The 24,325-nt window shown below is 36.2% G+C and overlaps 1 long non-coding RNA gene across 1 annotated transcript in view; it reads left to right on the plus strand.

Annotated features, from left to right (window-relative positions):
- The window catches only part of LOC128314024 (uncharacterized), an 87,930-nt gene that overhangs the window by 18,352 nt on the left and 45,253 nt on the right, over positions 1-24,325 (plus strand). Inside the window, exon 5 of the long non-coding RNA XR_008295330.1 lies at positions 1,215-1,328. This is a non-coding gene — a long non-coding RNA (uncharacterized LOC128314024). The remainder of the gene's footprint in view (positions 1-1,214; positions 1,329-24,325) is intronic.

The raw sequence follows: 24,325 nt of genomic DNA on the forward strand, positions 1-24,325 counted from the left end.
AAAACCCATTCATTTTCAAGCCCTTCTCCTAACCAAGTAGCAGACATGAGCTCCAGTTTTCCATGTGCAAAACGAGGGAATATATAGCATCCCCCTTTTGTGGTGATCGTGAAAATCACTTGAGAGTATGTGTGTGATACTCTCTCGTAAAATGTCCTGGTGTTCTTTAATTATCACTTCATCTCTGAGAACCAGAAACATGTTGCCCTTAAAATGCTCAGCCTCTTTTTATGCGTACCTATGGAAAAATCTTTTTCTATACTTTGTAGATATTACAGAAACACTGAGCATTATTTGTATCTATGTAAATACATAGCATTTATTTGGGGCTTTGGACTTAGTGGGAACTTAGTAAATATTTGTTAAAATTGCTTGCCCAAATTATCAATGTACCCAATGTCCCAGTGCATACTCTTGGATCATTTGGACCAGTTCCAAACTAAATTCGAAATTAGTCCAATTCACCAAGTTGATTCTTACTGCAACATGTCCTCCACAATCAGTGCTTCTGAGTTACACCTTTGGACAGACTCTGCCACAGAGGGTTGGCATATGAAATACACCAACAACATTTTTTTGGTTTTGCATGATTCTGTAACAGTGATGTAGTCCAATTGGTGAATTGAAGAAAGCCTAGAAATGGAACTTCATTTACAGGTTTTCCTCGTGCTTATAGATTCTACATTTACAGCTTCATTTTTAGCAGTTTTGGTGCTGGCTTGCTGCATTTCAGACAGCAATACTATGAGCATAAGTGTCAAACCTCATGGTGTGAGGACATTTTACTTCAAGTGGCTTCTCTGGTGCCAAAGGTACCCATTGTGGCACAGAGGAAGAAGGAGGTACTCCCCTTTAAAATAGGACTGTGGTGTTGCCACATATTAATGAGCATAATGTGACAGGACCACACCAAAATTGTAAAGTGCAACACTTCGAAAGGTATAGTGGCTCCTTTATCAGAATTTTCAGACTGGCTAGCATAAACTGTCTTTGCTCATTGATGGAGAGATTTGATACATTCTAAAAGATGAGTTGCAGAGTTTCATGGTTTTCTCCATGTTTGTTTAAGCATCCTGTTTGATATCAGCTGACCAGCTAATGAAATAGCAAAAACTTTGTCTTTTCAAAAAATATATATAAAAATGCTTCCTGACTTTTTTCTGTTTTGTTTTGTTTTGTTTTGTTTTGTTTTGTTTTGTTTTGTTTTGGCATAGGGTACGGTACTCTCTCCTTATCCACAGTTTCATTTTCCATGGTTTCAGTGATTCAGTTACTCAAGGTCAACTGTGGTCGGGAAGTAGATGATCCTACTGAAAAATCGTCAAAAGGTCAGTAGTAGCCTAACCCTACGTCACAGCACCTGCGTCATTCACCTCACTGCATCTCCTCACATAGGGTTTTACCATCTCACAGCACAAGAAGGGTGAGTACAGTGCAATAAGATGTTTTGAGAGAGAGACCACATTCATATTACTTTTATTACAGTATTTATAACAATTGTCCTATTTTATTATTATTTTTGTTAATCTCTTATTGTGCCTAATTTATAAATTAAATGTTATCATAGACATGTATGTATAGGAAAAAAAAAACATAGTATATATAGGCTTCAATACTATCTGGGGTTTCACACATCCCCTGGGGGACTTGGAACATATTCCCTGTGGATATGGCGGGGCTACTGCATATATATTCACATCCCTTTTTACTCCCTCAGAGGAAGCTGGTCTCTTTAAAATGTGTGTGGAGGGCTAAACTTTTGTACTGGCAGCAAGTGACCAGCCCCAAAACTACATCCCATAAGGCACTGAGGGAGAGACCACTCATGATGCCATCTTTAGACTGAGATCACATTGCTCTGAATAAGCCTGCTGCACAGCTAGTCATTTTAGGTTTAAGCATTTGCCAAACTGAGTTTCCCCAAACTGCATGTAACTCTCACCTCTGCCAATCAAACCCACAAGTTTAAAATACATGGAAGGAAAAGAGCACCAAATCCTTCCAAAGATCCATTAGGCTTGTATTTTGAAGCAAGAAGTGGAAATATATATATTTTAAAGAAAGAAGTAAAGTTTGCCTCTCAGGCCAAGTATTTTCAAGTTCTCATATGTCTCAATGAAAGCCAGCCTAATTAGTATAAATCAGAGTTTTGTATTATAGACGTTCAAGTATAATGAGTTCTATTATGACAGATTGCAGTAGGTGAGATATGTTATTCAATGGTATGTCTAGGAAAAAAATAAACATGCTTCACTTCTTCATTAGAGAATGCTTATTTATAGTGCAGTGTATATCTACCTCCACTGTAACATTAAAGTTTTGACTGCTTTTTAACTATAAAATGTGATATTGTTGTGGCAGCTGTACTATTCAAATGATAGCTGTAGAACAGCTGCTATCAACGAGGGAGATTTATTGCTTCCCTGCACGGATAAGGATATGTGCAGATTTACTTTTTAGTTTCATTGCTGGTGTCCTATATTTTAATGACACAATGTAATAGAAAAGAAGATTATAATAGAGACGTCCTTTAATTCTGTAATATCAATGGTACACTTGACATAAAACTTTGTTTTAACTTTATGTAAATTCCCTTTTTCCTTCAGTGAAACAGTCCACATAGGTAGAGAACTTATACTCCTGCGAGTTCCCTTGTGTTTGTTTTTGGCATTTCTTTCACACCAAAATCACTGGGTAGGAGAAAAAGGGTGAGGTGAGGAGGGGTGAAGAGAGGAAAAAGGAGAGATTGAGTGAGTATCCCAAAATAGCTGGGCTCATTTTTGTGTGTGGTAACTCATTTCCGAGGTAAGTTGGTTGATTTGTTTGGAAGCACGTGGCTTGCCGGTCAATAGACAATAAAGAAAAGGATCAAAAGTTGAAAAAAAATTTTTCCAACTGATTTTGTCTCTTGTTCTTTGTCTTAATATTGTCTCGAACCAATAACCTAGTGACAGATGGGCAGAATTCTGAGCTCTTGGCAGTTTGGATTAGATCTGATAAGCATTCAGTGCTATTTGGTATTGAAACAGAGTTGGAAATCACATGAAGACAGGCTTTTTCAGAAAAGTCCATTACTTGGTAGTTTCTGATGGGTTGAAAGTGCTGCTAGAAGAGCCTTTGGAGTATTTGGGGATTTCATGATTGATATCAGGCAATACAGAGATGCCCAGTGTGCTCTCAATAGTATTAATCACACTTTTTAAGGCAGGAGAAAGTTTTGATATGTTTTTTCATTATCCCCCACTCCTGAACTATCCCTTATACTCATATGCTCCTCTGAATTTTTTTGTTCAGACTCTGGGGGGTTTAGAATGCTGTTTTAATTATTTCTACTTATACACTAATAACCTGTGAAGTTGGCAGATACACATGCCCTAAAGTGTATGAGATTTAAGGGGACATGTCTTGACCTTTCAATTATCAGAGAAATAGTATATAGCTCTCAAAAGGTCATCACATGCATGGTTGAAAATAAATTGGCAATTCAAATCATTGAACAAGGAGATCAGGTTATTTCACCTGTACTCAAAGAAAGTGAAAATATTGATCTTTCTCATCTGTTTTCTTCTTTGCTCAGTAATTTAGTAGCATTGTTGATATTTTTAAAGCTAACTCGGTGTTCTAGGTATTCATTTTTGCACTGGAGTCTTATGTGGGGATTGTTCTTTACGCTTTAGCCACGTGCAAACCACATTTCCATTAAATATTTATCAAAATGCAATTCCTAAAAAGTTCATAGGTGTCTTTTAAACAAAGTCCAAAGAGCTGCCTTTCTGAATTAAGCAGACAGACAGTTTGGGTACATGAATTATTGTTTCTGTAATAACTGCCTGCAACTGACTAACACATGGAGACCATCTTTGATAAATTTAGAAATAACTGAGTTTGCTAAATAGTCTTTGCATTATTTCATTATAAAGCTATGCCAGTCAATTAATTCTTCTTTCCAGCATGTGAACACATTGTGCACCAAGTACTGGAATGAGAGTGTTAGGCGCTCCTACAAGCTAGACCAGATTAGAGACTCCTTCGTGGGGAGAATAGGAGCAGGCATTCACTTCCCTTATTATGTCTGCATACATACATTTCTTGGTTTAAAATTACCTATTAAGAATATGAGTAAATCTCCAAGATGACTGTTTCTTTGCACCAGTCCCTACCCTGCACCACTGTCCCCCACTTCCCACCATATAACATGGCCAACCAATGACACGGTTTTACTACTAATGGATATTTTACCCAAATCTATTTTAAAGATTATGGGCATATGGATTCTTTTTTTCAGGTGTTTTCTAAATAAATATTTAGTATGTATGCGTGCTTAGGGTAATTTAATTTTTTTGTTGATGTGGAAAAAAAACTATGGAAATGCAGAATTTCACACATTTCCACCCCGGATTTTAATATCAAACTTTTTAAGTGACAGCACCTATCAAAAGTATGAAATTCTTTGAGTAATACAGATGAGAAAACTTCTGGTAAAGAGAAAATCATCACATGAATAGGATCATAAGTAATATTAAGTTATTTTTGCCAGGTGCTTAACTGTATTTTATTCTCAAATTAGTTCTGTCAATTGATTAAAAGTAATGACATCTTTGCTGCTGTAAATTTAATGTGAAACACTATAAAATGGTGAAAGTTTATTTAGAATTTGAATTTAATAATTTTACAATGATAATTTATTTTTCATTTATATCTTTTAAATTCCACCACCTAAAGATGCTGCAAGTAATTGATTCATTGATTGATTTCACTTTAATCTACTTCTTCAACACACTCTTTCAATCATTTTTGATTGAAACACCTGATCACTGGTTAGTTATTAACTGGAAACTTGGATAAACCGGCATCTATCCAATTTTTATATTTGAAGAAGTTTCTAAGTGGTTTATAAACGGTCCCAGTAGAAAGTGGGAGGGAAAAGTTGAAAAATTAACATTTTCAAGTGCATTTTCATTGAGAGTGAGTTGTCCCTCTTCTAACGGAATGGAAAAGAATGTCCGCATTATCCTTTGCTGCCAAATTGTGACGACATTTGGGGATGGGTAGGCGAGAGGGTATGAAAAGATCATTGAGAAACCTGGTTCTGTATTGGGAATTTGAAAGCATGCTAGCATGTCACTGCTACAGCAAAGCTTAGCCAATAGCATTATGGGACCAGCTAAGTAACTGTGGAATGGAGAAATTAGGTAACTTGTTTCATGTCACCCAGCTGTAAAAGTAGCACAGTCACAATACAGGAGCTGCCAGAAGAATCATTGGTATTTTAGATAAATGCTTTCCAATAGACATATGTGAACCACAGATTCAAGCCTTATATGTAGTTTTGTGTTTTCTAGTCATATTCAAAGGAATAAAAGGAAACCGTTGTAATTAATTTCAATAATGTATTTTATTAAGCGCCTCCACTTTTATTTCAAAGTACAATAATTAAAATTACTATTGATGTGAGTTTTGGTATTTTATTCATACTGTCCAAATTCAGTATGTATTTTCATTTATAGCACATCTTTTTTCAAGCTAGTCACATGTCAAGTGCTCAGTAGTTCTATGTAGCTAGTGGTTACCATTTTGGACAGCATACCATTAGAATCTTTGAGAATCCAAAAGTATCACACCCAGTACTGTGATTGATTGGCTAGTAACCATTATAATTCAAATGGCCAGAAATTCCAGAGAAAATGATCCTACTGACATAAACATTAATTTGGGGTCATGTAGTGAAGGGTTGGTTTCATTAGGGAGGACATAATTGTTGTAAGGGAATATGTTACTTAGGAAATTAGAGTACAGGACAGCATAGAAAAGATGTTCAAGTCTGCTGGTTGGTGAAACTAAGCATATATGGTTTCCTGGGTTCATAATTTTGTTTGCAATAAACAAATGTTAAGTGCTATGGTCTCTGAACTGCACTATGTACCCAGAAATAGCCCATTGGTCTATGTTATGTGTACACATATATTCAAAGAGAGAGAATGACAAGTTCTTTTAAAATTGGACATCACATGGGCGCCTTCGTGGCTCAGTTGGTTAAGTGTCCGACTTCGGCTCAGGTCATGATCTCATGGTTTGTGAATTCAAGCCCTGTGTCGGACTCTGTGCTGATAGCTCGGAGCCTATAGCCTGCTTCAGATTCTGTGTCTCCCTCTCTCTCTCTGCCCCTCCCTCACTCACACTCTGTCTCTCTCTCTCAAGAACAAATGAACATTAAAAATTTTTTTTTAAAATTGGACATCAAACTACTGGGTATTTACCCAAAGAAAATGAAAACATTACATTGAAAAGATATATACACCTATATTTATTGCAGCATTATTTACAGTGATCAAGATATGGAAGCAACACAAGCATCCATCGATAGATGAATGGATAAAGAAGATTGGTATACACACTCACACATACACACACACACACACACACACACACACACACACACACAATGAAATATTACTCAGCCATAAAAAGGATGAGATCTTGCCGTTCGCAATAACATGGCTGAGCCTAGAGGGTATTATGCTAGGTGAAATAAGTCAGAGAGAGAAAGACAAATGCCTAGTGATTTCACTTATTTGTGGAATCTAGAAACAAAACAAATAAATGAACAAATACACAAAACACAGAATCAAACTTATAAGTACAGAGAACTTATAAATACACAGAACAAACTGATGGTTGCCAGAGGGGAGGGAGTTGGGGAAAGGGCAAAGTGAGTGAAGGGGACTGGGAGATACAGGCCTCCAGTTATTGAATAATTAAGTCACAGAAATAAAGGATATGACATAGGGAATATACTCCATGGCATTATAATAGCATTGTATGGCGACAGATTGTAGCTATGCTTGTGGTGAGCATAGCATATTATATAAACTTATTGAATCATTGTGTTGTACACCTGAAACTAATGTAACATTGTATGCCAATTATACTCAAATTAAAAACAAAAAAAAAAAAAACCGGACATTGACAGATATTCAAAGGGACTAAAGGACCATGGCAGCTATCCCAGCTCCCAGCTACCTCGGTACCAGCTCACTGCCAACATATCATGGGTATACACAAAAGGCAACCAATCCAGCAAAGAAAATAAAAGCAGTAAAAAAGTTGATCTAGAAAATGACCAGGTCCAACGTTAGCCATTGACCTTTATAGTTGCAAAGGTTTTAGAAGAAGGATTGACAGTGAAAACAGTTCACCCTTTTTAGAAGATATAGGTGTTTTATGGCTGGTGTAATTAATGGGTAGGTGGCTCTGCTAATGATTTTATTGTGTTGGTTTTAAGTTCTCTTGAAATAATTGCTTTTTTTTCATGTGGATTTCCTCACTGACAACATAATGTGCATCTATCTTAATAAAAACATATGCATTAAAAGCATACCTCTGATATCTCACAGCCTGGGTACAAACCCTGGGTCTCTGTGTTGTAGGGCAAGTTACTCTGTTCCCCAGTAATATCAACTGTGAAAGGAGGACAATGACCCTCTACTCACTGGTTGTATGGAAGAGATTAAATTAGTTAATATATGCAAAGGGGTTAGAACATTGCCTGGCATATAAATGCTCCATGGATCTTAGTTATTATAATTATTATCATTACTATTAAAGATATGTGGGGAAATTTTAAGTAATACACTTTCCATGACTCTATTTCATAGTTACTGAATTGGCCTTTTGGGAACTGCTAGTGTTTATAAAGTTCCCCAGTGACTCTGAGGACCAGTGGAGTTTGGAAACCACATTGGTGGATAGAGGGCCAGTATTCCTGGTGAAGCCCATCATTCTCAAGATGAGCTGTTACTCACAACAGCGGTGAAGTTTGAACCCTACACTAGAGTCACCAGAGAGCACCCAGACCAATTGAATGAGAATTGGCTCAACGTGGGTCCCAGGCATCAGTATTTTAACAGCACCCTGCCCTTCCCCCATGCATGGTAGCAGCATGTAAAAACGGCAGGGAACCTCTGATCTTAGGTATGTTTAAATCCCCCATCCTATTTTTTTTTTTAGAAAAATGCTTCTAAGGTTTTAGATGATGGCAAATTGACATAAAAATAGCACATTAAGAAAAGCTTTATGAAAAGGGTGCTTAACTGACCCAGTGTTATCTTTCCCTGCCCTTTTTTATATGGATGAATAAAGACAGATAGGAGTTAATTGCTCTTCAGCTAGATCGAGGTCAGTCTTTTGTACCGAAATCTTCGAAGTAGGTTAAACACGAAGGTATTTTTTTTTTTGTATTACTGTACTTAACCTTGACTTGGGTCATTTATTGCAGTGTTCCCTAAACTTAGTTGAGCATCAGAATCACCTGGGGAGCAATTTCAAACATACATTACTTAGCCTCACCTCAAAAGATTTTGATTTGGTTGGTTTAAGGTGAGACCCAGGAACCTGAGTTCTTTAAAAGCTTCCCATATAATCCTAATGATACCATTATCATTCGCTGCGTATAGTGAATCAAGGTACCAATGGGTGGCGAAACTGATGCTAATGTTAGTAATTAGAAAATGTTGACATAACAAAAGCAAAACAGTATTGTTTCCTCTTTGGTATACAGTTAGTTAACTAGAGCTTCCCTGGCAATGATTTATCTAGAAAATGACTTTTTCTTATTCCCTATTTGGTACTTGGCATCCAATAGTATCAAATGTTATGGACAACTTGCTAATGATACAGAGCAATTTCTAGGCATTTTTTGTTATATAACTAATCCTCATGACAATCTTTTGGGAAGGAAATGTTGCCTCTATTTTACAAATTAGGAAACCAAACCTTAGCTGATTGAATAACTTAGTTGCAATCACCTAGCAGGTAAAAGTAATGGGATTGAAGTAGAAGCCAGGTGTATGTAACGTCAAACCTATGTTCATACAATTAATGAGCATCAATACCCTGACAAACAATAGTCCTAGCAAGAATCAGTAGTAGACAAAAAGAATCAAATGTGTCTTTTTAGTAAGTATTCATTTTAAGAAATAAATAAAAAAAGAAGTTTCTGTTATGTATAAACTCTGATTAGTAGGAAAGGAAAGTTGTTTCAAAAAATATTTTTTCTGGATGAGTGGGTGGCTCAGTCAGTTAAGCATCTGACTCTTGATTTCAGTTCAGGTCGTGATCTTACAGTCCTGAGATTAAGCCCTGCGTTGGGCTCCATGATGGGCATGGAGGCTGCTTAAGATTCTCTCTCCCCATTTCAGTCTGTCCCTCCCCTGCTGACATACTCTCTCTCTAAAAGAAAACAGAAAAAGAAAAACATATATTTTTTTTCTTTTTTTTCCTAAGCAGTTGGGTTTGAGAGGCTCTACATACCCATGCCAATAATTTTCATGTGTTTATGATGAATGGAATCATCACACTTAAACCAAGACAGACTTCTGTGTTGAAGAATCTCTGACTCCTTTAATAAGGTGTTCCAAATAACTGTTGGGTAAGTCCTTTTGGGAGCAATAATTTTAACTTTCAGGTACACTTTATAGTCAAATTTAGGAACAAATTGGAGAGAGGTATCTAAATGACCCGTAATGTTTCATGATCTGAAAATACTTTTCTTTTACTCAAGGTTTAGTCTTTGGGACATTTGGAATCTATTTAGGCACACACTTGGTTTGTGGCATTGGGATTTAGACTTCACGTCGTGTGTCCGATGTCCTTCTGTAAGCTGTAGTAGGAGGTTGTGCATTGCTTGTGTAGCACTCCTGATGGTCTAGTGTCATGGTCAACCTAATTGTACATCTTCTGTTGAGGCCTCGTCATCTTCAGCACTGGTCTAGAGCAGTGCAATCACCTAGCAGGTGATTGGTTGGTTGGTTCTCAGTGTCTGTTGGAGGAGTGAATTGATGGGATTAGTGGAATGAAGAGCTTAAAATATGGAACTAAGTCATGATTTTTCTCATCAGATACCTCACTTCGTCTAGAGTTACTCAAGCCTTGTTTCCAATCATCTAGTAGTTCATGGAATGACTATATGTTACCAGAACCCTTTTATCCCTCAAAGGAGCCCTTGGGTGGATTCAAGTGCATGTCCATTACGGGCAGAAATCAAAGCATTTACATTTCAAAAAACAGAAAAAAGGGAAAAAAAAAGAAAACATATCTATTACTCTGATTTTGATACACAGTTAAAAAATATCTGCAAAGGAGACAGTTGAAGCTATTGTAAAGAATTTGAGTAGGGACGTGTATAGTTTTGCATTAGCGCATAGCATTACTGTTTGATAGTCTAAAAATTAAGAGCAAGTAGCAACAGTGGCATATGATATATTTAAAAAGATTTAAAAATGCATTCTTTCACCAAATGGTGTTAAGTTAAAGTAAGCTGTCAAACTGACAGCACATTAATGCCATCTTCACAGTAGCACATACTGGATCACAGTGGAAATTGTATCAATTTTATAGAGAAATTAAAGATGAAATCTGAAAAAAATAGCTTGAAATGCTTTCTTTCTTTCCTTTTTTCCTTTTTTTTTTTTTTTTGCACTTTGAGAATCATCATTACTTGCTAGAACCCATTCCAAATATAACCAGATCATGATAATTTGTATTGGAGCTTAATTTTGGGGTAAGGAGCATCAGATACACTTCATACTACTTACTCAAACTATGATTATTTTCATTAAACTATAAAATTGCATACTGCAGATCTACTCTAAATGCATACAATCGTATCCTTAACAATGAATACTACTAGGCCACAAATGTGCAAAATAACTGAAGTCAAGTGCAAAATAGCCATCTTTGATTTGTACTTTTTAATTATATATCTTTGTATACACAATCAATGTACTTTTGTGGTTTTATAATATATTCCTTCTTATTTTGTTGAAACATCTGACAGGCTTATTCAGTCTCCATCCTGTTAATTAAAGGATAGTGTCAAAAAAACTTATGAAAATGATGTCAGGTGCCTATTAACACAAACTCTCAAGTAGTTTGTGGCTGTCAAGAGTACAGATTATTCTAGAAATGAAAGGTCTGGGGGATAATCTAATAGGTTTTTTGCTTTGTGAGATGGAAGGTGATCAGAAAGGTGGTGGAATAATCTAGAAAAATCAAGGAGACCTAAAATATTGCCCTGATGTGAGTGGTATATTTCGTACAAAGTGAGTGAAAAATAAGGTATTGAGAGCAAGGCATCTGAAATCGTACACTTCCAATATTCTTGTAGTTACCAAACAACATATTTAACAGATGCCTTGGTGGCTTTATTTTTTAAGTGCTATCTTTGCCAAGAATGTTTACCTTTATAAACTTTGTCCCATCCTATGATATCCAGAGATTGCACTTAATAGGAATAGAAGTGGAATTCACGTGTTGTTTCAACACTTGTCAGGGAGATTCACAAAACTTGTGAATATTGTCAATATACTGTGTATGTCTATTGTTGTATGGAATATGGTTTCTACTGTATTAAAACATAGATACAAGATTGTTTACAAACATAACACATTACTTATTTAAATATATGTTACCAGAAAGAAACTTTCATTTTTGTTATTGTTTCCAGTTTGACTAGTAAAGGTCTTGCCGATGTTTTGACTAGATCTCCGTGTACACATTCCTAAGAAATGTAGATAACAAACGATTTTTATTTTTATTTTACTAAGATTTAATTATTTCAGTTGGCTATCTATGTTTTAAAATTCACTTTAAAATAGCAAATACCACTTTTCTAGTTTCTCTATAGATACAACAAAAACCAAATCAGTGTAGCGTTCGGTAAACTTGTGTAGATACAGTAACTGGGGAAATGAAATTCCAGTTTTCTTGTCCAAGTCCAGAAAGAGAAGTGTCTCTCTTTTGTGAATCTTGAACAAAAAATCTCAAGTGTATTCTGATTGGACCAATTTATGTCATCTGCCCCCAAGGAATGGGTTACTGTGATCAGGGAAGCATGCATCCATGAGTGGCCTAGACTTGGTTATATGACCCTCCTTGAGCCCAACCTGTGGCAAGCTTAGTTCTACTGCTTGGTTCAGACCGCTCGAGGCCCCTCATTAGAAATTTGGATTGGGATGTTGGTGCTCAAAGTGGAGCATAGAAGGTTTTGCCTCTGTTAGTAAAGAGGAAAGGAGAAGTTGTTGTTTAACCATTTTAATTCAAAAGTTTTACATTATAAAGGGAAAGTTAACTTCTTCAGAATATCCAAAATCATCTGTAGTGGTTTTTCTTTGACTTAAAAAGAATATAACATTAATGACACAGAAATGACATTTCTTAGAGAAATTTATTTTATCTCAGTTTCCTATTTTTCCTGAGAATCTTTACTGCTTTATATTGTTATATTATATTCATACTCATATATATTCTCAATTCTAAAGAGTATCAGACTTTACTAAAATAGTTTTAAATCACTCATATTGGTTTGTTCTTTGATCAAATTGTTTTTCATTTGAAAGCTACTGTATTCAATGCATTCTTTTAAAGAAATAGAAACCAAATTAAAAAAAAATATGTTAACATAACTCACGTGAATGTGTGAAAATTAAATTTAGTGTAACTTATATATCACAGGACAGAGCAATTTTTATCACTAGAGGTGGTAAAGAAATATGATGGTGGTGATGAAGCAATCTAGAAAAGTTGGAGTGTTCAGTTTAAATAAGAAACAATAGGCGGCTCCTGAGTGGCCCAGGTGGCTGAGTCTCTGACTCTTGGTTTCTGCTCAGGTCATGATCTCATGGTTCCCTAGCTGAAACCCTGTGTCCAGCTCTGAACTGACAATGCAGAGCCTGCTTGGGATTCTCCCTCTCCCTCTCTTTCCCTCCCCTGCTCATGCATGTTCTCTCCATCTCTCTCTCAAAATAAATAAAACTTTAAAAAAGGTAATTTTTGTATATTTTGGGCAGCAATTGGATGATATATCTAGTCTTCTTAGAAATATATTTGTTATTTTGACATTTTAAATGTTATGTCATATAATATAATAATAATTCTAGATATTGTATGCTGTTTTATCCACTTTACTTGATTTTTATTTGTGTTACTATAAAATGACTGGTTGTGTATAATTTTGTCTTGCTAGATACAAATGCTCGACCTCAATTGTGGGTGACTTTCAAATCATATCCATAAAATCAGATTAAGATGCTTAACTATGTGTCAGATTACCTAGATAAATTGACTTTCAAAATCAACAGTTGTGATATTTGAGTATTTGTTACAGCTCTCAGTCATAAGTTTAAAGATAGTTTTAAAAAGGCGTTGTGAGTGCATCCCTGTATGCAAGCTTAATTTATTAGTGTGTAATACAGAAAAATATGTATATGAATAAAATTTTGTTTTCTACTCTTCCTCTACCTCTTTAGTCTCATAGAATAAAGGTAATGCTATGTGGATAACTCTGAGATTAAACTCATGTAAGTCAGATGTGTTTTCAAGCATTTGAGTGAAAATAGAATACCTTGCTCTAAAAGTTTTTCAGAATTACATCATAATAGACTTATACTCTATACTGTGCATAAAAATGATACCATAGCCATTAGGGGTGACTACAGAGTGATGAGCTGGTCACAGAAATAATCAGTGAGTGGTATTTTTTTATGCAGCCACCTTGCAACGTACATTAGCTAAAACTTTCTGCAAGTGACAGAAAATGGAATCTGTTCACTCTAATGACCAGAAAGTCCAGAGGCACTGCTCGCGTCAAGCTTAGTTTGACACAGGGGCTCAAACCAAGTTCTCAGGACTTGGTCTCTCTTAATCCCTTAGTTGGACTCTGCTCCTCTCCACATTTTGGTTTCATGCTCAGTTTTCATTTTGTAGTAGGCTGACTCCTCTGGCCATAATTTCACGGCCTCACAACTCCATGTGGGGAATGGTTGCAAGAATATTGAGGCTCAGAGTCACCCTGACTGTGTAGTAAGCTTCAGTCATGTGCCCACCTCTGAACCAATTGCTACGGCATTCAGTGATTGCTTGCCTTGCTTAATGCTGGGTCACATGCCCATTGTTGGATTCCAGCAATGAGTATCAATAAGACTACATGAAGTCTCCAAAGAAAATAGGGGCTGTTGCTGGAAGCAGAAGTAAGTGCTAATAATGCACGTGTTTACTATTAGAGTCTGTTTAGGCATTATGGGATGCTAACTTTACTCAAGATATTTCTGGAATTCTTGTCTTAATGTGGAAAACTTATGAATGAATCATTCCACCAAAAACAGTCTTATTATTCTATATTCCCAGTGCACTTTTTATTGAATAAGATTTTATAAAACTTAATTAGCCATCTCACTTGTTAGCTCTGCTGTGACTGACTTCTGACTAGTTCCAAAACAGCATTTGTCTACATAGGAGAGGGTTTGCTTTTGTTGACAATATTCACAAGAGTGCACAAAATATTTTCTTGTTAATTCCAGAAGCTCAGATCTTAAAATATTCTGGGGAAATATCAGTATCATTAGCATAAATGTGTAATATTTCAAGACAACTGACTTGAAAGAGTCTACACTTATTTGGAGATATATATTCTGGTTTATTTGGGTACAGCGTAAAAAATATGTCTCTATAGTAATGTGGCTATGAGCATAGGCTTTGAAGCTTGACCACCTGTGCTTGAATGTCAGGTGAGCCTCCTGTGGTCTTAGAAAAGTTACTTAAGCCCCTCCTAGTACAAAATTTCAATTTGTAAAATAATAATTATACATATTTCACTGGATTGTTTCAGGACCAAATGTGTTAATATACATTTCCTAATAAATGATAGATCTTATTACTATTATTTTAAAAATATATCTAAAATTACTATATTCTGGGGCACCTGGTAGCTGAGGTCATGATCCCAGGATCGTGTGACTGAGCCCTGTGTCAGGCTCTGTGCTGAGCGTGGAGCCTGCTTGAGATTCTCTCTCTCTCTCTCTCTCTCTCTCTCTCTCTCTCTCTGTCCCTCTCCTCCAACTCATGCTCTCACCCTCTAGAATAAACAAAAATTAAAATTACTCTGTACACTGTGTGAAAAAAATACTCTCTAAATCAACTTATGAAAAATATCAAACCTATAGTCAATCAAGAGTACAAAATATGCCATAGGTAACATGGAAACATGAGGCCTATATTTGAACCCTGACTTTTCCTTAAATAGCTTTGATCTTTCTAGGCTTCAGTCTCTTCACCTACAAAATGTCTTCTTGTAACAATGAAATTGCATAATTCTATAAGTGCTGATGCAATGCAGAATGAAACAATGACCAGAATTGGCTTGGATTAATTAAGCAAGACATCCCAGTAGACACATGTTTGGAACATGGTTTTGAAGTATATTAGGGAACAAGATTAGTGGAGGGAAAAGAAAATAATAAGAGGTTCTCCCAGGTGAAGCTAAGTAGAGGCCAGCAGCAGTGGAAACATAAAAGTGGAGTCCATCAGATAACTTATGTGGGTCGGCTGCATTTGCTTACATTAATGTATAGAAAACATTGTGAAATAATAGTTGAATAGGGAGAGGCATGAAGGATTCATCTGCTTCACAGTATTGCAGGCTAGGTTTAAGATTTTTTAAGCAGCAAGACGTTCTTCTAAATTTGTGAATAAATTAGGGGGATAAATGGTATTTGAGATGATGACCAGCATTGTGAAATAAGCAAGTTACACATAGGAGCTTTTCCAGGAATGTGTGTTGCTTTGAAATTCACTGGGCTTAAAAAGAGATACCCCTGATTGGAATACTAATACATCATGGCCTTCATATTATTCTTGTGATAAAATGTTTCCTTTTAATCATAGGAACCTGCCTTTGTTTTTTAAAAGTTACCTATCTCTTGCAGTTAAACTGAATTCTAGGAGACAAGTGTACTTTTCTTGAAGTACTTACCATATGGTTATTCTATTTACTATATTTCATTCTGGAAGATGTTCCCTCCAATTAGAGAGGGACTTACTTAGACATAATTTAATTCTTCATAGGCTTAAAGGAATAATATTTCTCAGTAAATACAGGTGTAATTAAGGATACCTCTTGTCATACTTTGCCCCCATCTAGGACTTACAAGAGATGAAGTTGCTTCTAATTTAACTGAGGTTATTACCTAAATATTCACTGTCCTATCCTGTACATATTTTTTTTCAGACCCCTTTTGTTTGTTCTCTTTCTATCCTTTCTCAAAAAAAGTAGGTGAACATTATCCCTTCCAATGTCAATTTCTCTATTAGGCTTGTTCCTTGTTCATATTGTGTCAGATCTATGAATTTAAAGTCCAATGTCTGTTCTACCTTTCTACCATGACTAGTCTCTTAAAGAATACTACTCTTGGGGTGCCTGGATGACTCAATCGAGTGTCTGACTTCGGCTCAGGTCATGGTCTCACTGTCTGTTGAATTCAAGCCCTGCGTCGGGCTCTGTGCTGACAGCTCAGAGCCTGGAGCCTGTTTCAGATTCTGTCTCCCTCTCTCTCTGCCCCTCCCCGACTCATGCTCTGTCTCTCTCTCTCTCTCCCAAAAAGTAAATAAACATTTAAAAATATTAAAAAAAAAAGCCTACTACTCTTGAGGAAAAACCAGACATTTGTATATGACATTAATTGACATTAAGACATAGTGATAAATACAATTAAGACATTAGTTGTATAAGGCATATAACTGAAAATTGAAACTAATTTATGCCATGATTTTAAACAGTTGATAGGATATACAAAGGGAAATCTGTTTTATCTGAGTAGTACAGGGCTGGAAATACTGTAGAGAAGTTTAAGGAATTTGGAGAATTTAGCCAGAGTGCACTAATATTTATATACTCATTACATCAGTAAGAAGAGGTGAGTGCTACTACAGAAACGAACAGTCCCCAAGTTTTAGTGGCTTGAAACAGCAAGGTTTCTTTTTCATTCCTGCTGAATATGAATTATAGGGTGGGTAGAGATTCTGCTTTATGCGGTCCTCACTTTGGTCCTAGTCTGGCTGCTGTAACAAAAATACCATGGACTGGGTGGCTTAAACAAAACTTTATCTCACACAGTTCTGGAATCTGGGAGGTTCATGATCAAGACCCAGTGTCTGGTGAAACTGACAGACTCAGTGTCTGGTGAAAACCTGCCTCTTAGTTTATAGATGGTGTCTTCTTACCATGTCCTAACATGGTAAGGGAGCTCTGTGGGGTCACCTTTACAAGAGCATTAATCTCATTCACCAGGATTCCACTGTCCTGACCTAATCAATCACCACCCTAAGGCCTCACTGCCAAACACTGTCACATTAGGCATTAGGTTTCAGCATATGAATTTTGGAGGGACACAAACATTCAGTCTATAGCACCAGGATAAGATAGCCATTTTTCTGGAACACTCTGGTTATTGTGGCATAAACACAGAGAGCTCACTACACATCATACTCTGGCTCTTAAAGCATACATATGTCACTTCCATTCGCATTTTTTTTGTATTTTATTTATTTGTCCTGTTTAAAATTATTTGAAGTATAGTTGACATACAAGGTTATATTAGATTCAGGTATACAACATAGAGATTCAATAATTCTATACATTATACAATGCTCACCACGATCAGTGTAGTTATCATACGTCACCCTGCAGTGTTAGTACAATATTATTAACTATATGACTGGAAGTTTGTACTTCTTAATCTCCGTCACCTATTTCACCCATCCCCCACCCACCTTCCCTCTGGCAGCCACCAGTTTGTTCTCTGGATATATGAGTCCGTTTCTGGTTTTTTTTGTTTGTTCATTTGTTTTGTTTTTTTAGATTCTACATGTAAGTGATATGATATCATGTTTGCCTTTCTCTGTCTTTTTTTTACTTAGCATAATAACCTCTAGGTCAGTCCATGTTGTCACAAATGTCAAAATTTTATTCTTTTTGCAGCAGAGCAATATTCCATTATATATATATATATATAGATATAGATATAGATATATCTATATCTATATATATCACATCTTTATCCATTCATCTATTGATGGACACTTACACTGCTTCCATATTAGATATTATAAATAATGCTGCAGTAAACATAGGGGTGCATATATCTTTTTGAATTGGTGTTTTTGTGTTCTCTGAGTAAATAGTTAGTAGTGGATTTACTGGATTATATGGTATTTCCTTATTTAATTTTTTGACGAAACTCCATACTGTTTTCCATAGTGGTTGCACCAATTTACATTTCTACCAACAGTGCATAAAACTTCACTTGTCTCCACATGTTTGCTAACACTTCTTTCTTTTTTTTTTAAATGTTTGTTTACTTTTAAGAGAGACAGAGATAGAATGTGAGTGGCTTAGGGGCAGAGAGAGAGGGAGACACAGAATCCAAAATAGGCTCCAGGCTCCCAGCTGTCAGCACAGAGCCCGACTGGGGGCTAGAACTCACGAGCAGTGAGATCATGACCTGAGCTGAAGTCAGGCGCTCAACCAACTGAGCCACCCAGGTGCCCCACCACTTGTTATTTCTTGTCTTTTTTGATACTAGCCATTCTGACTGATGTGAGATGATATATCATTGTGGTTTAGATTTGGGTTTCCCTGATGATTAGTGATATTGAACATATATTTTTTTGTGTCTGTTGGTTATCTCTGTGTCTTCTTTGGAAAAATGTCTCTTTAGGTCCTCTGCCCATTTTTTAATCAGACAATGGTGATGATGGTGATGATGATGGTGATGATGATGATAGTGGTGGTGATTATTTTGGTGTTGGATTGAAGATCTAAATGTAAGACTTAAATGTAAGCCATAAAACTCCCAAAAGGAAACATAGGCAGTAAACTCTTGGATATCAGCCTTAGTAACATTTTTCTGTATATGTCTCCTCAGGCTAGGGAAACAAGCAAAACTATACTCTGGGACTACACCATACTAAACAGCTTTTGCACATCAAAGGAAACCATCAACAGAATGAAAAGGCAGGCAACCTACTGAAAAGGCAACAAAGGGAGAAGATTGTTGTAAGTGATATATCCAATAGGGTGTTGATATCCAAAGTACATAAAGAACACATTTTTTTGAAGACATATTTCTTTTAGAGCAGTTTTAGGTACACAGCAGAATTAAGGGGAAGTTAGAGATTTACCATATGGTCACTGCCCCAACCTGAATAACCTTTCCCATTATCAACACCCTCCACCAGAGTTGTATATTTGTTACAATTGTTCAACCTACGTTGACACATCATAATCATCCAAAGTCTGTAGTTCACATTACAGTTCACTCTTGGTGTTTTACATTCTTAGTTTGGACAAATGTATAATGATGAACAGTCATCATTTGATGACATATCCATCATCCATCCATAGGGTAGAGGATTTTCACTGTCCTAAAAATCTTCTGTGCTCCACCTATTTATGCCTCTTCCTTTAAACACTGAGTGACTGATTCTTTTACTGTCTTCATAGTTTTCTTTTTCCAAAATGTCTCATAGTTGGAAATATACAGTGTATACCCTTTCCAGATTGGCTTCTTTTACTCAGTAATATGTATCTAAGTTTCTTCCATGTTTTTTCATGGCTTGATAACTCATTTCTTTTTAGCATTAAGTAAAAGGATAGACTACAGTTTGCTTATCCATTCATCTACTGAAGGACATCTTGGTTTGCTTCCAGTCTTTGGCAATTATGCATAAAGCTTCTATTAATATCTGTGTGCAAGCTTTTTTGGAGACATAAGTTTTGAACTCATATTGGTAAATGCCAAGAGCACTATTGCTGGATAGTATGGTATGAATATTTTTATTTTCATATGAAACTGCCACTCTTCCAAACTGGCTGTACCATTTTCCTTAATAGGTTTGCAGTGGTATCTCATTATTGTCTTAATTTTCCTTTCCTTAATGACATATTGTGTAGTATCTCTTCTTTGTCACATATGCTTTTCATATACTTCCTTTCCATCTGTGGTGAGGTGTCTGTTATGATATTTAAATAATTTTATAATTAGGGTGTTGTTTTGTTATTGTTGAGTTTTAAGAATGCTTTGTATATTTTGGATAACAGTCCTCTATCAGACATGTCCTTTGTAAATGTTTTCTCCGAGTCTATGGTTTCTCTTCTCATCCTCTTGACATTGTTTTTCACAGAGCAAAAGTTTTAAATTTTAAATTTGGGGACACCTGAGTGGCTCAGTTGGTTAAGTTCCTGACTCTTGACGTCATGATGGTTCAGGTCATGATCTCATGGTTCATGAGACTGAACATTGCATCCAGCTCCATGGGGTTAGCACAGAGGATTCTATCTTTCTCTCTGTCCCTCCCCTGCTTGCACTCCATCTCACTTTCTCAAAATAAATAAACTTAAAAAAAAAAGTTTTAAATTTCAATGAAGTCCAGTTTCCTTCTTACCAATTCTGATTTTTTCTTCCTTCCTTCCTTCCTTCCTTCCTTCCTTCCTTCCTTCCTTCCTTCCTTCCTTCCTTCCTTTCTTTCTTTCTTTCTTTCTTTCTTTCTTTCTTTCTTTCTTTCTTTCTTTCTTTCTTTCTCTCTTTTGTAATCTCTATACCCAATGTAGGGCTCCAACTCATGATCCTGAGATCAAGAGTCAGATGCTCTGCCAACTGATCTAGTCAGGTGCCCCATCAATTATTTCTTTCATACATTGTGCCTTTGGGGCACACCTGGGTGGCTCAACATCCAACTCTTGGTATCGGCTTAGATCATGATTCCAGGATCATGGGATAGAGCCCCAGGTTGGGCTCCATGCTGAGTATGGAAACTGCTTAAGATTCTCTCTCTCTCTCCCTCTGCTCCTATCCTCTACTTGTGTGCTCTCTCTCTCTCTCTCTCTCAAAAATTAAAAAAAAAGTGCTTTTGATATTATATCTTAAAAGTCATCACCATATCCAAGGTCATCTTGGTTTTCTCCTTTGTTATATTCTGGGAGTTTTATAGCTTTGCACTTTATGTTTAGGTGTGACTCATTTTGAGTTAATTTTTGCAAAGAAGGTAAACTCTGTGTCTAGGTTCATTTTGCATGCCTAAGTTTAGTGGTTTCAACACCATTTCTTGAAAAAACTATCTTTGCTCCATTGTATTGCCTTTATTCCTTGGTCAAAGATCATTTGACTATATTTATGTGGGTCTATTTCTGGCCTCTCTATTCTGTTTAATTAATCTATTTATCTATTCTTTCACAATACCACATTGTCTTGATTACTATAGCTGTATAGTAAGCCTTCAATGCAGGTAGTGTGAGACCTCCAACTTTGTTCACCTTCAATATTGTGTTGGCTATTATGGGTCTTTTGCCTCTCCAAATAAACTTTAAAATGAATTTATTGATATCCATAAAAAAATCACTGAGATTTTGGTTTGGATTACTTGAGTCTATAGATTAAGTTGAGGAGAACTGACATCTTAACAATACTGAATATTACTAACCATGAATGTGGAGTATTTCTCCAATTTATTTAGTTCTTTGATTTTTTTCAACAGACTTCTGTAGTTTTCCTCACATATATTTTGTACATATTTTGTTATATCTAAATACAGTAAAACCCTGGATTGCAAGTAACTTGTTCTGTTAGTGCTCCGTAAGATGAGCAAATATTTCTAATAAATTTCAACTTGACAAACAAGCAATGTCTTGTTATGTGGGTAGTACGTGATTCCAAATGCCACATGATCACAATGGAGCAATGGTTCTTCTCTCTCTTTTGCTGCGGGATTGTGGGCGACTGTCTCCCATGCCTGGATGCTTGGTCTCAGGCTGTGGTGTTTGGTAGAAATCAGTGATTTTTCAGAACACTGGAAGATACCCACAACTGGCACTAGTGTATTTTTTGTCATTTCAAAGCACCTATGGAAAGTACTTTGCTTTTCCAAACAAGAGTAAGCTTAGGAATGCTTTGCTTCACTCTAGGTCAGGTTGTCTGCAGATATAGACCCCTTTACTCTGCTGCCTTATTGCCAGTTACATTACATACAGTATATGACAAGAGTTTATCAATACTGTACTATAGTCAACATCTCTTAGTGACAGTGAAAGTCATCCTATATAATAGCCCTTCTCTCTCTTGTCTCCCTCAAACCAGCCAAGAAGGTTTTCAAAGGTAAGTGCAGGTTAATTTGTTTATTTTCTTTATATTTTCTTTATTACTTTATATTATATTACAGTATTGTAATCACTTTTATGTGAATATTTTTGGGTTGTGGGACAAATCATCTAAGTTTCCATTTTTTTCTTGTGGGCAAATTTGCTTTGCTATGCAAATGCTTTGGATTATAAACATGTTTCCAGAATGAATTACACTTGCATACCAAGGTTTTACTGTATTTCAATTTCTTTTGAGTGCTAATGTAAATGGAATTGTGTTTTAATTTCAAATTTCACTTATTCATTGCTGATACATAGGAAAGTGATTGACTTTTACATCTACAACTTTGCTATAATCCTTCAATAGTTCCAGAATTTTTCAATTTTTTAAAAATTTTTCCGGATTTTTACACAGATAAGTACATCATCTGTGAACAAAGACAGTTTTGTTTCTTACTTCTCAGTCTGAATAACTTTTATTTCATTTTCTTGTCCTATTACATTAGCTAGAACCCCTAGTATAATGTTGAAAAAGAGTGATGGGAGAGAAGTCCTTTCTGTGTCCCTAATCTTAGTGGAAAATCTTGATGTTTCTCACCATTAAGTATGATTTAGCTGCCATTAACATATTGTAGTTTAAAGTATGTTGTGTGGCTATATTATTTCCAAGGTGGCAGAGAAATCCAATTCTAACTTCTGTTGAGAAAGAGACTGGGAATATTTGGGAAAATGGCTACTACATTTATAAGAAAGCAAAATATTTGAAAAAATTATTAAAATAATGAATTTTCAACTTTAAGAACCAACAGAGTTAAGCAAAAAAGATTCAGTTTTGTAGTGCAATGTTAGCAGTGTCTTGCTCAGAAAACTTTGTTTCTATTTCATAGCTTCTTGAATAAAATTCTATTTCCATAGACTGGCATCTCCCTTCAGCCTTTTTGTCCGTACCCTCCTACACAAATATTATTGTAAACAACATTGAATGGCATTTCTTCTGTTGCTTCAGAATTTTTTTATGAGGAGAAAAAGCTGAGAAAAATAGGCAACAAGTGGCCCTATATTCCCAAAAAGGGCAGCTCCCCTCATCATCCTGCTGATGTATGCAGATGAGTAGATATTGGAATGCATTCAATGAGTTATAAGGTATAGGCATCGAGGGAGAACATTTTGATTTCTCTTCTCCCTGTCCTTCCAAACCTACTGAGGACCATGGAGAAATTTCTCATAAACATTAATGTATGTACCAAAAAGAAAGACTGACATCTTCCATTCCTGATGAAAGCTTGCTGAGCCCTAGAAGTTCATGAGGCCACTGCTGGCACAGACATCAGAGTGGAGAAAAGTAAAAGTTTTGAAAGGGAGTTACACATGTATAACTCATAGAGTTTGCTTAAAATTATTCAAACAGAATTCTGAGAGAGAAATAGAGCATCTGTAACACAGAGGAAGAAGAGACAGAGCCATCAGGGAAGTCTGCACCATCAGTGTTTTCCATGACAAGGGTGTGTGAGTATCCCATGGATCAAGTGGAAGCTTCAGAGATTTCCTGTGCCATGGGAACTGCGCCAGTAAGAAACTGCCATGCAGACCCAGGAGCAGGAGATGAGAGAGAGAAGAAGTCAGCTGTAGAATGTATCATCCATCTTAGGAAACTTCTGGGAGATGGCAGCCCTGAAGAACCCACAACAAATTCAAAGATCGGCATTTGGATGACTACCCCTCATGCTTTCACCTCACATGTATCCCCTTTGACAGCCCAACAATGTTGTGATGCAAGGGAAACCTGGAAACCGCAGAAAGGAAAAGGAGCAGTGAAAATGAAAAAAAAGGAGGGGGTGGGTAATAAAACAACAAACTATGCTATCCTTCTCTATTGCAGGAACGTCATCACAGACGTTCTAGAATATCTATATCTATATATCTATCCATATCTATATATCTATATAGATATAGATATTTTTAAAGTTTATTTATTTATTTTGAGAGTGGGGGGAGGGGAAGAGAGAGAGAGAGAGAGGGAGAGAGAATCCCAAGCAGGCTCCGTGCAGAGCCTGATGTTGGGCTTGATCCCATGAACTGTGAGATCATGACCTGAGCCAAAATCAAGACTCAGAGGCTTAACTGACTGAGCCATCCAGGAACCCTGATCTAGACTATATTTTAAATACTGAAGGGAATCCAAAGTCTTGGGAGTTTTCTTCAAAGGACAGAGAAGGAAAGATTACAGAGTATTGTTAGATGGAGTGATTAATGGAAAAAATAAAGAATTTCTCATTGAAATCATTCTGAATATATTTGCCTATTTCTTATATCATTCTTTCTCTCAAATATTTGAAGAACAAGGCACTAGGCAGGTGGGCT

Source organism: Acinonyx jubatus, chromosome C1 (assembly GCF_027475565.1).
Source record: "Acinonyx jubatus isolate Ajub_Pintada_27869175 chromosome C1, VMU_Ajub_asm_v1.0, whole genome shotgun sequence".
Lineage (NCBI taxonomy): Eukaryota > Metazoa > Chordata > Mammalia > Carnivora > Felidae > Acinonyx > Acinonyx jubatus.